General features: G+C 34.2%; 1 protein-coding gene across 1 annotated transcript in view; it reads right to left on the bottom strand.

Annotated features, from left to right (window-relative positions):
• The window catches only part of LOC138935786 (serine-rich adhesin for platelets), a 27,301-nt gene extending 13,476 nt beyond the window's left edge, over positions 1-13,825 (bottom strand). The window contains exons 1-2 of the mRNA XM_070300618.1: positions 13,034-13,825; positions 10,217-10,437 (exon numbers count right to left, since the gene is read on the bottom strand). The gene's annotated coding sequence lies outside the window, so the exon portion shown is untranslated. The remainder of the gene's footprint in view (positions 1-10,216; positions 10,438-13,033) is intronic.

The raw sequence follows: 13,825 nt of genomic DNA, 5'->3' as shown, positions 1-13,825 counted from the left end.
CTAATATCAAAGTATTACTTCCTCCTTTTTTTCTACTAATTAAAACTTAATATCCTTATAAATATTACCTGTATCTATATTAATGCAACTGAAACATATTTAAATGGAGCGATAAAGCCGTCAATAATTCGATCTGCGAAGGAATACTTGAAGGCTATTTACGTATTCATGGAATTATGTTCGAGGAATTCGTTTCTGGAACGCTGAACGCCGCAGCGGAAAAAATCGCGAGCGTAATAAAGCTACGCCATTTAACAAACAGATGCTCTAACGAGCATCGAACATCCCTATCGCCGTTTAAATCAGATCATAGAAGATAAAAAAACGAAATAAAACGACCACGAGACACGATGATCGGAGCTCCAAGATGGAAGAGCGCTCCTTTTGACAGTTCGAGTCAATAAATCGCATTGATCTCTTAATACGATTGGATCGAATCTCATTTACGGACAGATTTACGATCGTTACGGGAAGCGGATGCTTCATCGCCATAACTGTCCCGCACAATGAACATTCTCACGCGAAGTCTTCCTTCCCATCGATTCTTCATTCATTTCGCGTTAATAACGGTAACACCGATATATGTATACTATATTTTTTGATATTTAAATTTCTTTATTATTTCCAATTTTTTCGCTTTCTTATGTCAAAGCATAACGGGATAACCTTTTTTTATTGCGTGAGACTCTTATTAAAGCATGAAGAAGTATGATATAATGTAAATAATTCAACACGTCCGTAAAGTAGAAAAGAAAAAGAAAACTGACGAAGAAATGGAAAGTATTCAAATATATATAATAAAAACGTAATAATTAATTAGAATTCCCCTACCTTCCCGATTTATAAATCATATTTAATACCTAAATAATTATTAATAATTTTGACTACATATAATCCATAGATCACATGCACCTATACACAGTATGAGACAATGTATTTATTTGGTACAAAAAAAATCTGTGTTTCTTGTCAATATAATGAAAATATTTTTTTCTTAAGGAAAATAAATTCTTAAGAAATGTCATTAATATTTAATTAATAATAGGAGCTTAAATATGATAAAAAAAGATTTTAGCAAATTAAACTTCACAGATTCAAATAGATAAAAAAGGGGTTTTATTCTTCAATTCATTTTAAATTTACGTTTAATTTTGACTTGAAGATGAATTCTCTCACAAAATTTTAAAGTCCCAAACCTTTCTAAAATATAGAATTATTTTAATCGTGTCTCCACATATATTAAAGGTTCTTTTACTTTTTTCATCTTAGTAAATTATTTGGTATATAAGTAGGTCGCATAGTATATTAATAACATTGATTAATCTAATCAATATAATTATTTCTTAATATTTTTTAGACCGTGGCATACAAACTCCAAAAATGTTCCCATTATATCCCAATCATATGACATATGAAACAATAAATTGTCTATAATAAAACATCCGTGAAACGCGATCTAGCAAGTATAACGTAACGTAATGATGCGAAAAAGAGAAACAGGAAGATGAAGTAGAAGCTCTTCTCCTGAGGAAATGACCGAGCTGTAGCAATGCGATGAAATAGGTACGGGTACAATTAGCGATGTTACATCCCGGATCTGAACCATACGATATTTGATAACATTATTATATCGATATCCTATGTTTCTCAACAAAATAACATCTTCGCGTTACATAAAAACTTTGAGCTAAAATTAAAATTAATTATGATTAAATTTCTTAAACAATATTTTTAATTATTTTAAGTAAATTTCATACATGTATCATTTATTAATGCGTAATATTATATATACTTAATGCATTATTTATGCGCTATAATTACTGTCAAAAAATGGACGATAAAAGTAGCAAAAATATGAAAATAAATCAAGTATGCTAATCAACGAAATGTAGAAGATGGTGAATGATTATTGTAAATTTATCAAGATCTTACCTAGATCTCAATTAATGCTCAATGACACATCGAATCACCGCTGACGCGGTGATTTTCATATATAACACACACACACGAACCCCCGACGACCGCGAAAAGACGCGAGACGAACTTTTCGACGCACCCACTGATACGAATCCGCGCGTCAGCTACTCGGCGACCATCTATTCGGAAAAGAAGAGACACCAAACGTCCGCGGAAAAGAAGCGAGAGAATGAAAAAGTATGTTAGACAGATGCTCGAAATAAATTTTAAAATTTCACGAATCGTTAGATATTTAAAAAACGGAAGAGAGACCGGAAGAAATCGCGACCGCGAAGCGAAGAGTGTCGACTACCCGGACGATCTTTCGACAATGGTGCACGGCTGACTGGCGAGCTCGACAAGTCGTGCCCAGGTTGAAGAAGGTTTATAGCGGGCAGAGAAGAGGAAGAGGGTTTCTCGGCGTGCATACGCGCTCGCCTAGCTCGCGAGAAGGTAAAACCGAACCGAGAAGGTGGCGCGATGCCCGGCGTGCGCGGGCCTTAGGACCCGTTATACTTGACGGTTACAAGATCCGCCCGAGTTGAACAACCTTCGGTTGTCGTCCGCCGCGCCGGTCGTCGTTATATGCTACCAGATATACATATAACGCGTATGCTAAGTGTGCGCGAGCGAGCGAGAGATTCTCTTCCACCGTCGACGATCGATGCGCGAAGTGGGTGAACTTGACGTACGGTGCCCACGACGATACGGTATCTCGAGTAGTTGAAGAGCGGAACGATACAAGTCTGAAGTGGATTTGTTTCGGATTTTTAAAATTCGAACCCGATTCTTTTATCTTAATTACATCTAATTTATTATAACGCAAACTTGAATCTGTAAGGAATTTTTGGAATCATATAAGATAAATGATTGTAGAAAGATGTAACGACATTCTACATATGATATTTGGAGTATAGGTTTGTAATTCTAGAAAAAAAAAAAAAAAAATACTTTAGTCGTGTCAAGTTATAAGATCAATAGATAGAAGGGATATTTAAATAGATGTTGTCGTAACGTAGTTGCAACTATAGCATAGAATTGGATTAGGAAGTCTACATTTGCATTTGGGATCAGGAAGAAAGCGTGTATCCAAACTTTCACGAACGGTAGTAGTGATATATCCAGATGCAATCAATATCAACGTACGCAAAAGTTACAATACTCATCTTTTTGTTACAATGCAGTAATTGCATTGTAAATATAATCGATATAAACGCGTTTGAACGTAATATTTCATTGACATGTTGTTCGTTATACTTTTCCAGCGCAATATTATTCAGAATCAGGGATGCGAACACAACTTTTTGATTCAGAAAAGAAATTCATAAGTTATATCTTTATAAATAAAATTATTATCATTATTATTATTATAAAATTATTATTATTATTATTAAAGATATTTAAATATAATCTTATTTATAAAGATATAATTTATGAATTTTGTTTTAATTAAAAAATTATATTATATATACAGGATGAGGCGTCTAAGACAGGCCAGCCGAATAACTTCCACAATTATGGAGATAGGAGAAAATGTTTGAAATAAAAGTTGTATGGTACCGAGGGGGAAATCTTGTGGAAGTGAATATTTTTTTTTTTTTTTTTTTAGGTGGAGGCACTTTGGAGATTTGAAGATCATCTTTATTTTTTTGAAGTGGAACCACCCTAATTTTTTTTATACAAATCGATTCCTCGCAATATTTGGCACAAAAAATTATAAGAGTAAGATGGCAAAAAAGTAAATAAACATTCAATCATCTTGTACACTTCAATCTTTATGTATTAATACTATACATGTTGAGTTTAAGTAAGTGTTTAGTATGGAGTATAAAATACAAAATTCGTATTCACTTTTTGGCCATTTTACCCTTATAATTTGTTGTGCCAAATATTGCGAGGAATCGATTTGTATAAAAAAATTAGGGTGATGTTGAAGAATGTTCACTTCCACAAAATTTCCCCCTCGGTACCATACAACTTTTATTTCAAACATTTTCTCCTGTCTCCAAAACTGTGGGAGTTATTCGGGTGGCCTGTCTTAGATGCCTCACCCTGTATAATAATAAATACACAGATCAAAATACTATATACATAATTTTGATCAAAGTTAAAATTGCCGTAATAAAGAGTACGTAATTAAGAAACATAATTTAATGCACCCGGAAGGAATTCCTTTCTTTTATTCTATTATATCTGACTACACCCTTTATTTTAATAACTATAATCAATTTTTTTTTCTACCCTAATAATATAAGTATTATAAATTGTATTAATATTTATCGGAAATTTATTGAAATTGTGGATTAATATTCCAGATACGGGAACCGACAGATTAGACACAAGTCAATGTCGAGCGACGTACTATCGGGGAACTTTGTGCTCTATAATCTCAGTTCATTTTTTTCTACATCCTGCACGCGATGAAGACACGATTAACCGATGGTTAACACAGGAAGAAGCTTTTTCTCCCTAGTATGTATCGCGTGGAATGTGAACGAGTGTCAATCGCGAAGAGACGCGCATTCCGATGTAGCTCGCGTGCTCGCTGGGCGACAGATGGAAGCTGAAGAACGGAACGTTCGATGTTTCAACCCGGGTTGGGAACCGGTTCGTGAAGAAAGGAGTATAGGAAAGAGAGGGACCGACATCCCTTTACCAAGCCGACAAAGGTGCCGTTTCAATAAAGTGGTGGCGGATCGTAATGCGTATGATCTACTTGTCGCATCCTCAGGTATAATCGAATGATTCCTAAATATATAATGATAAGCGAGGAAAACGGTTTGCGTCTAGTTTACGCGCTCCGATTTAACGATCGACGATTTTTCGAAGGAATTAATCAACGTCGTCGCGAATCTGATATTTTATATCACTATACGCATAAACACGATCAAGCTTTCCTTTTGTAATAAAAGCGGAAAATACGCAGAATGTGCTATATATTATCGCAGTTGAAGATACGCCGAGTTACAATTTAAGTCCAACCACCATCTGCGCTCTCAAAGTAGCATAATAAGCAAAGAAAGGACGAGTCATGACGTTTAGCAGCAAAGTAGCTGCACATGTAAATCTTATTTTTCTCTATCTTATTTACTTCTAATATTATTCACGTTACAGCCGGAAAGTAATTTCACAAAAAGGAAACGCCCATTGATTGTTTCACGCTGATGCTTGTCATCCTCGAGCTAATATAAAATATTCAAACAAAAAAAGATTAATCTAAAAAAAGAATAAAATAAAAAAAATAAGATAAGATAAAATAAGATAAAATAAAATAAAATAAAATAAAATAAAATAAAACAAAACAAAATAAAATAAAATTAATTTCTGCAACCGTTTTATTGATAATAAAAGAACGAAACGTCCCAAACTTTTCCAAACTTTTATAATTGATTTAAAACATTTTTCGAAATTTTTCCGAAGCCCGTGGAAGTCACTCGAAAGCAGCAAAAATTGAATTACCGCTGCTTGCTCTCGATAAATAAAGACTCGCTTATACTGAGATTTACTGTGAGATCCCCGTTGATGATACGTGATTTAAGAAATCAATCGTAATCGGACCCGAAAGATACGTAATAACCGAACGCGCCGTCCCAGAATCATCATCCGCCGCCTCGGCTCTTATGTAGGACATAGCGGCACTTCTTGCGGACTTAGATACCTTCGCCGACTGACAGCAAGTGTAGTCGCGTCGACGTCATTGTCGGGAAATCACTTCTGAATTAATTTCTTTGCGCGCGCGCGCGCACGCACGTGTTTTAAATGCAGTCTAATGCATCTAGGTATGCCACGTGATGGAAAATATGTCAAATCACCGGTTGACGGCAAATGATATGAATTTTAAATAGATACAATTTTTAATTAATCGCTCCAGCACTTGAGAGATGAAACACTTATTCATATATGCAACAAATCGTCAGATCGATGAGATAATATTGGAATTAGAGTTTGCGAGAAAAAAATTGTTTACATAAAGGAATTTTAACATTCTTTATATATTCTATCTTCCTCTATAAAATCAATATTAATAAATAAAATGTTTAATATGTTAGAAAAATAAACTATGCGAAAAATTATTACGAATATAATTTGCTTATCAATCGTGTAAGGAATTTTAATGACATGAATAAAATTGATTATGTACAAAGTAAGAATTTCTTTTCACTGCCGTTTCCTAAGAACAGCAAATAAATTCTATATCAAAATACTTTAATAATGGCATAGAAAGTAAATTATAATGTATATGTACGAACATTAACAAAATGTCAATTCTCACATTGCTTTCTAGTCTATTGAAAAAAACAAGTGGAAATGGATTAACCGCGCTTTTTCCCATCATAATGTTTCAAAAAGAAATCTTACTCTCTATCACATTATTAAAGTTACTTCCCTTGAGTATGTTTTCTTTGTCGATACTTCAAGAAACTGCCTTTCACTTTCGATCCTAGTAATCTTCGTCGCGCATTTGTCATATGCATATACTTGTAATTAGGATGTGCGTTTATATGAGTTTATATAAAAACAATGAATTATGGTGATGAGATTTCGATTTATGTTTGTGGCGGCGCTATTATATATGTGCCTGCGGTTACACTCGCGATGTCAGGGAACATCTTTACCTTTCATAGATAGGTGACGGTGATGTTCGAATATTTATACATTATAATTATCTGTTATTAAAAAAAATATAACAATTTATTTGTATTTCATTATTTAATAGTGACATATAAAGTTTAATATATGTGTCAAAACAATATTTATGTTTCAATTTACAACGGTAACTTGCAATTTTAAAAATGTGGAAACTATCTTCTACAAGAATTGATATAAAAACTTTTTCAATATTTTCTATTTTAATTTTTTAAATATATATATATATATATATGTTTTTTTTAAACGGGAACTCCCCAATTTTTTTACATAAATCGATTCCTCGCAATATTCTGCATAAAAAGTTATAGGGGTATGATGGCCAAAAGTTTAATATTAGTTTACGAGATATTTTAAACTTTATTTTATTAATTTACTTCGACATAATTTTACATAAACTATAAAATATCTCATAAAATTATTTATTTTGCAATAATGTTACCTTAATATTTTAAGCTCAAAAAATCAGAGACATCAATTGGTATAATAAAAATAAAACAAGATTGACATTGAAATCTCCGAAGCGCCTCCATCCAAGGTTAAACTAATGGCACCATCTTATGACTCCCTTAGAACCGAACAACTTTTGTCTGAAACATTTCTTTCTATCTTGCTTTATTTTTTAGATATTTAGATGTCTCAAGATGTATAAAGTTAAATAATTTAAACATAATTTAATATACTATAATAAAGATTAATATAAATATAAATTGTACTATATTAGTTATTTATGCATATATTAATCAATTAATTTATTAGTTAAATTAAAATATATGTTTTTTAATGATAATAATGTGAATTGTAGATATCTTTTTATCTCGCTACCATATAATTATCGATAATGTTTGTCCAAGATAACGTTATCATTATATGTATATTTGTAGAAAAAAAGACGTCTTATAATGCCGAGAGTATCACTGCAATGAATCTTCTTCGTGAATATTTATCTCTCTTCGAATCAGCAATTGCTCGGAATTGCCGATTGTGAATCATGTTATCGCCTTGTTGATCGTCATCGGACTAATGAAGGATCACTCGACACGATCAGGTGAAAAAAGAAATAGAAAGGATTAAGCGTGGTTCTCATCCCGTAAAATTCTAGTGCCAGAATTTCTGGTCGTGATAAATTCGTATAAATTGCAGATACAATTCGCAGAGGTGCGAAGATAATATAGAGGAGTCACGGGAAATGATTAGGTACCGGTATCTGAGCAACGGTGCGGCGATGTAATTATCACCTCGACTACTGCGACTATCACGTGTATATATCTAGTGAATATGAAAACAAACGCGATTTTTTTAAGCAATGTATCGTTTCAAATTTTTTTCTCAATCTTTCTCGTTATCAATTTATGAGAAATACAAAATATTAATTTTAATGAGCATGCTCATTAAAATTAATCTTTTACGGTCAAATTTTTATTACATTACACGTCTTATTATAATAAATGCGCGATTGTATTTTTATAAATTCGTAAATTTATTTATCAATTTTTCCATATTGTTCCGCGCTTTCCGATATCTAATTCGACCATTAATTTATGCATCTTATTAAAATTGTATTATTTCGTCAGTTCATCTTTAAACATATGCGAATACACGCGCGCGTTTATAATTCCAGATTTATAATTTCAGAATTGCATACGTGATTTAAACTTGATGGTAAGCGAGAGATCGGGTTCTTAAGGCACGTACGTGCCATGATGTTTGCTGGCACACACTTGATACACTTACCGTACGAAATATTCATCATAATGTGAACATGTGCTTCAATTAGGCCTGTATAATTATTTGGATTGAGTAAATGCGAGGAGGTTGCACGAATGAAATTGCAATCTTTGTCGAGAAATGAGAATTTGCTCGAAGGCATATGTCGTGTTACACTTACATCCGCGTGTCATAAATCGATAAACACATTGGCCCGTATTTACGCTGCGTTATAAGAATGATTTGCAATTTTGTACGAATTGTAATTGAAATCTTAAAATTAAAATTTTTAATAATCAAGCTTAGAATTTCATGAGGCTCTATATGCGAAAATTAAATTTAAATTGAGCAGGCTAATAAAAGCCAGATTGAAATCTATATTTTCTATTATATATTTTTCTAATATATAATAAAAATCTAAATGTATCTAAGTGTTTTTACAATGACAGTTATAATTATTTTACATCATTTATTTCAAGGAACTTGCACCTTAAAAGTTAAAAGATTACCCTATACTATTTAGTGTAGAATCACTGCACATATATATATTTTAAAGATTTCTTGACAGCTATATAATATGCATGAATCTAGATATTATCACGATATTTATTATAAAAATTGAAATAAGGATTTTTATAAAAAGATATTAATGAAAATATTAATTTTAATATTGCGTTTATAATTCACGAATTGTAAATCTTTATCCCATTAATTTTTTTTTCTTCATAATACTAATGCTAATTTACAAATAGCGGAATTTAGGTTTTAAACTCATTGTCAATTACCGAATCTGAATATTGAAAATTAAAGAGTCATAATAAATTTTAACATGAAAATTAATCATAAAATTAATTATTGTTTCATATTAAAAACTCATTCAAGAATATATGATACAAGTAAACTTTGACAAACAAGACATCAATTTTAAATTAGTAGAAAAATATTAAAGATAACACGTGAATTAGAATTTCCTGTATGAATTACTGTAAATGCGTGAATAATGATCGCGAACGAGAAGGGTCATCGATCGCCGACAAATCGAAATTCGCTATAATGATGAAAGCAAACGATAACGAGAAAGGTCAAGAGCGGAGCAGTAATAGTATTGACATTCATAAAAGAGATTAATCGCATCGATTAGAAATTTATTGATCTACAGTGCACTACGAAAAAATGCATGTTGAAGTGAAAACTAGCTAAACATAATTGCGACTGACTGAAGTTTGCTTTTATGTTATTATTAAAAAGATAAAAAAGTTGTATCTCTCTTTATTTATTTATTAAATAATCCAGACATCGTCTGTGGATTGTCAGCGGACAATTAGGAAAAAATGTATGTTTAATAAACTTATTTAAACAGTTAAAGATACTAAATATATGATACATTAATGATGAAAGGAAAAGATTGTTTTATATTGCCTATCATCTGTCATCTGTTCTAAAGTGTATATGAGTTATGAGGTGCATATGAAAGTGATCGTGAATTATCGCTTGAGTTTAAATTGATATTTAAACTGTCTTGTTTGTAAACAGTGGCGCAAAGTCATCTAACAGTGTTTTCCTTCATGAAATTCAAATCAAACGATGCACTTCGTTTCCTCTAACGGATTGCTGAAGTCTTAATTTGTGCGCTCCTTTGTGTTTGTATGCTTTCATTCTCTCATTATAGAAAGACTATAGAAGACTTACTATATCAATAATGTTCCATTTTTCATGCGAAATTCAATAAATACATAAATAACATTATTGCCACCCCCCCCCACCCTCCACCCCCCCCCCCCGATTACTGGCAACAATTTTGCATTTAATTCTGTTATATAAATTATATATATATATATATATATATATATATATATATATATATCTTATAATCCAATTTTTTATATCAATTAAGAGATTAACTTACTCCTTTCGTATATCACGGATGGGTTCATCGATCTTCACGTCGTTTACTTGCCGCTTCTCTATCGCCGCGAATGCGGAATCGGGAAAATGCGCGAAAATCCCACAATTTCATATCCAGTGCCTTCAGAAAACGATCATCGGCGCGATGATACCGATAGCAGTTTCTCGCATCTCAACAAGACGTTTACACGGCTGACGAATTTGTGAGGTGAGATGTGCGATCTGAAAAGTCAAGCCTGGCATGAAACATGAGATTAAGGGGCGCTAACGCGAGACGAAAGTAAGTTGGGAAATAAAGGCAATGCGTCAATCTACACACAGATGCGTGTACGTTCATTATTCGCGCAAAATAAATTAGAATTAGTCAAGGTCCGGCAACCATTCATCATTCGTTTCGTAGAAATTCGCGGAAGTTGCGTAAAAAAAAAAGAATACGAAAAAATATGCGGAATGCGCAATCGGGTGTGAAATATTATAATTGTGATAAGTATCTTTAGGTAAAGGTTTGATATCTTGTAATTATATATTACACAATTTTTCTTTTGATCTTTCAAGATAAAAAGAACTCGCGCGTATTTCACAGGATATTTTAGAGCTTCACTTGCGAAAAAAATTGATAAAAATTCGCGGAAGTTGCGTAAAAAAAAAAGAATACGAAAAAATATGCGGAATGCGCAATCGGGTGTGAAATATTATAATTGTGATAAGTATCTTTAGGTAAAGGTTTGATATCTTGTAATTATATATTACACAATTTTTCTTTTGATCTTTCAAGATAAAAAGAACTCGCGCGTATTTCACAGGATATTTTAGAGCTTCACTTGCGAAAAAAATTGATAAAAATTCGCGAATATGTTTGCAATAAATTGACGACTTCTCAAAGATCGTAATATAAAATTCGATGTTACTTATAATTATATTAATTATCGTGGAAATTATTACGGGTACGAAGGAAGATATATCTTTAAATCTTCGATTTTTCCACCCTGTTCCTTATTCCGTCGATTCAATGGGAATGGGAAACCTTCATTTCCAACAGGATCCTGTTCCTCTCAATAAGACGCAGTCTCCATGATTCACTTAGGGTTAGCGCGTATTTAAATCCAAAGAGTGGGACGTATCGCGATTAACGTCAGGCTGATTTATCGTCACATCAGCGCAAAATCATCAACGTCTCGTCTATAATAGTTCCTTTGAATGATCCGTGTAAGCACATAAGAGAGACTACCCATCTGTAGACATCTATGTTTACAGGTGTCCCGACAGATTTTACCGTAGCCTTCTCGGAGGCGGGGAGGGAGGGAAATCGGGATCATTCAACGATTGTGTGTCGTCGTAAAGTTTTTCCATATATACGATAATGTTTGACACACTGGAGTGAAAATTGGAGTGAAAATTTCTCGACACAATTTTCTCCAGCTACGGTTAATCAATGAGTGTCGCTGTACGGTTAAACGCGATGTTTAAGATCTTAATATTAATGCCGCTATACGGCTGATAATCGCTCTATTAAAGCAAGATACGGCAGATGGGGAGCGCAGTAAATCCGAACCCGATACCGATTTTTTTTTCCCTATCAGACCGCGTGTAATACGATGCTGGAATTAATCTAGAAAGCCTCCTGTTGTCTCTCCAACGGAACACGATCCGAATTCTTCCGTTTTTGTTAGGCGTATCCGTCCGCTCCCATTGAATCACGTTACTCTCGTAGTTCCTTTCGCTCGAAATTTTTTTTTCGTGAAAGGGAGAGAAGACGATCTCTCTCTCTCTCTCTCGCTTTTAGAACGAGAAGGATAATAAAATAGTTCGCTCAATGATGTATATATATTAGCGATCATGACGATCATTGTGTCTCTATCGTTTCACAAGACCGATACCAGCTGAACTTGCGACAGATCACACTCGTGGTTCCTTAAGTATATTCTCATTATTTCCTCTTATAACGAAACGAAACGAATCCAATACTGTCTCTCTTGCCGCGCTGCGCTTCATTGCAATTGCACGTCTGGCTTTTTTCGCCCGCGATGGCCGCTCTCGCGTTTCTTATCCGGTTCAGCTGTATTTACGACGGTAAACTTCCGGCCGATCGCTCCAATTTTCAATCTGAACGAGCGAGTTTTGCGTATGTAAATCAGGCGTAATGCGGATTCAAACGACCGCGTCGGAATCTAAACCGCGATCTAAACATCGCTAGACGTTCGCGATGGATGATATCCCGCCTCCTAGATTAGTAAAGCAAATTTCCGCTCGAATTTCCTCTCTTTCTCTCTCTGTCTCCATCGATTCATGATGCATCTTATCAATACGATATCGTCGATATTTCTCTGGCTTTCTCTCCGCTCGTAATATCTCGCCTCTCTTAATCATTTATAGCGCGGTTTGTCGAGGCGTTTTCTCTCTGTTTACCGCAATATTACCTTTGCCTTTAACGCGCTTAACACGCTTTGTTTAGAATAACGGGAATACCCTGGGAGATTTACATTTTATTATTCTCTCCCTCGGTTTGTGTCTGGCACGCGCCTCTGAGAATCGTCGGTTTAACATCTCTCATTGTAATCTATTCGCGTCTTACTTTAACGCGACGAATGATAAATATATATTTCTTCTTCTATAATTTCTCACAAACTCTTGAATATATATCCGAGATAATTTCACAAGGATGAGAACGCTTGCTCCTTATCCTTACAATATACCTCTCTTGAGATTCTCGTTATATTTTATATAATAACAGGTATTGTATAAATACGTATTTTTAAATTCTCCTGCTAAAAATTTTCCTTCTGAATCACGAAATTATAATAATTAAGCCGTGTCTTACCGTTTCCATGAAAGAGGGATCTTCGTTCCTTTCCAGATTAATTTGACATCTTCTCTCTCTCTTTTCCCTTGCGATTTATTCCGATAACGTTTCGCGACTCGTTGTAAACGTGTGTCTCCGAACTCTTGGTATACCTGAAGCAAAGTCACTTTTCATGAGAGCGATATTTTCGATTGCGAATGCACCTGTTTTCTCGTTCTCATCTTACTATGTATCTCGCGACACGCATTATAATCCACCACCTACGATATCCCTCGCATATTTACGGGCCAGTTCAAGACAATTTCTCCGGCTCTCTTTCCCATCTTCGTCCACTTATCAAACGTAGAATTACGCTTATTATTTACTTACGACATTGACCCAATAACGTTTTCTCACGGAGTACTCTTCTCGCGATGGCTCTCGTCGCGGCACCGATATAACGATTTGATACTTCTAGCCATACATTCCCAGTACGATCGATACTCGATATTTACCACGATGTTCCCGATCTCGTCTCTCGGTACGGTTTACTTCGCCCTTTCTCTCCTCTCTTCCTTACCAGGTTATTCTCCTCCGCGGTGGACCTCCGCAGCGACTCTTATCAGGTTTCCCGCCGCACGTTTAACCTCACGTTTTGACCTCTGGCTCTCGTTTAACGGCGTTCCGTTTCATCGCAATCACAATTCCTTTCATGACACGAAACAGTCTTCTACTTCAATCCTTCCGCAAATGATCACGTCCATTGTCCTCTTCCTCTTTTCAGCCGCGTCGTTGACATGAGTCAAGTCCGAGTGTCATCAACAGAGTTAC

This window comes from Polyergus mexicanus, unplaced genomic scaffold (assembly GCF_030449975.1).
Source record: "Polyergus mexicanus isolate NDT 795.1 unplaced genomic scaffold, iyPolMexi1.0 SCAF_8, whole genome shotgun sequence".
NCBI lineage: Eukaryota > Metazoa > Arthropoda > Insecta > Hymenoptera > Formicidae > Polyergus > Polyergus mexicanus.
The sequence above is the reverse complement of the archived record's forward strand: the minus strand, read 5'-3'. Positions and strand labels throughout refer to the sequence as shown.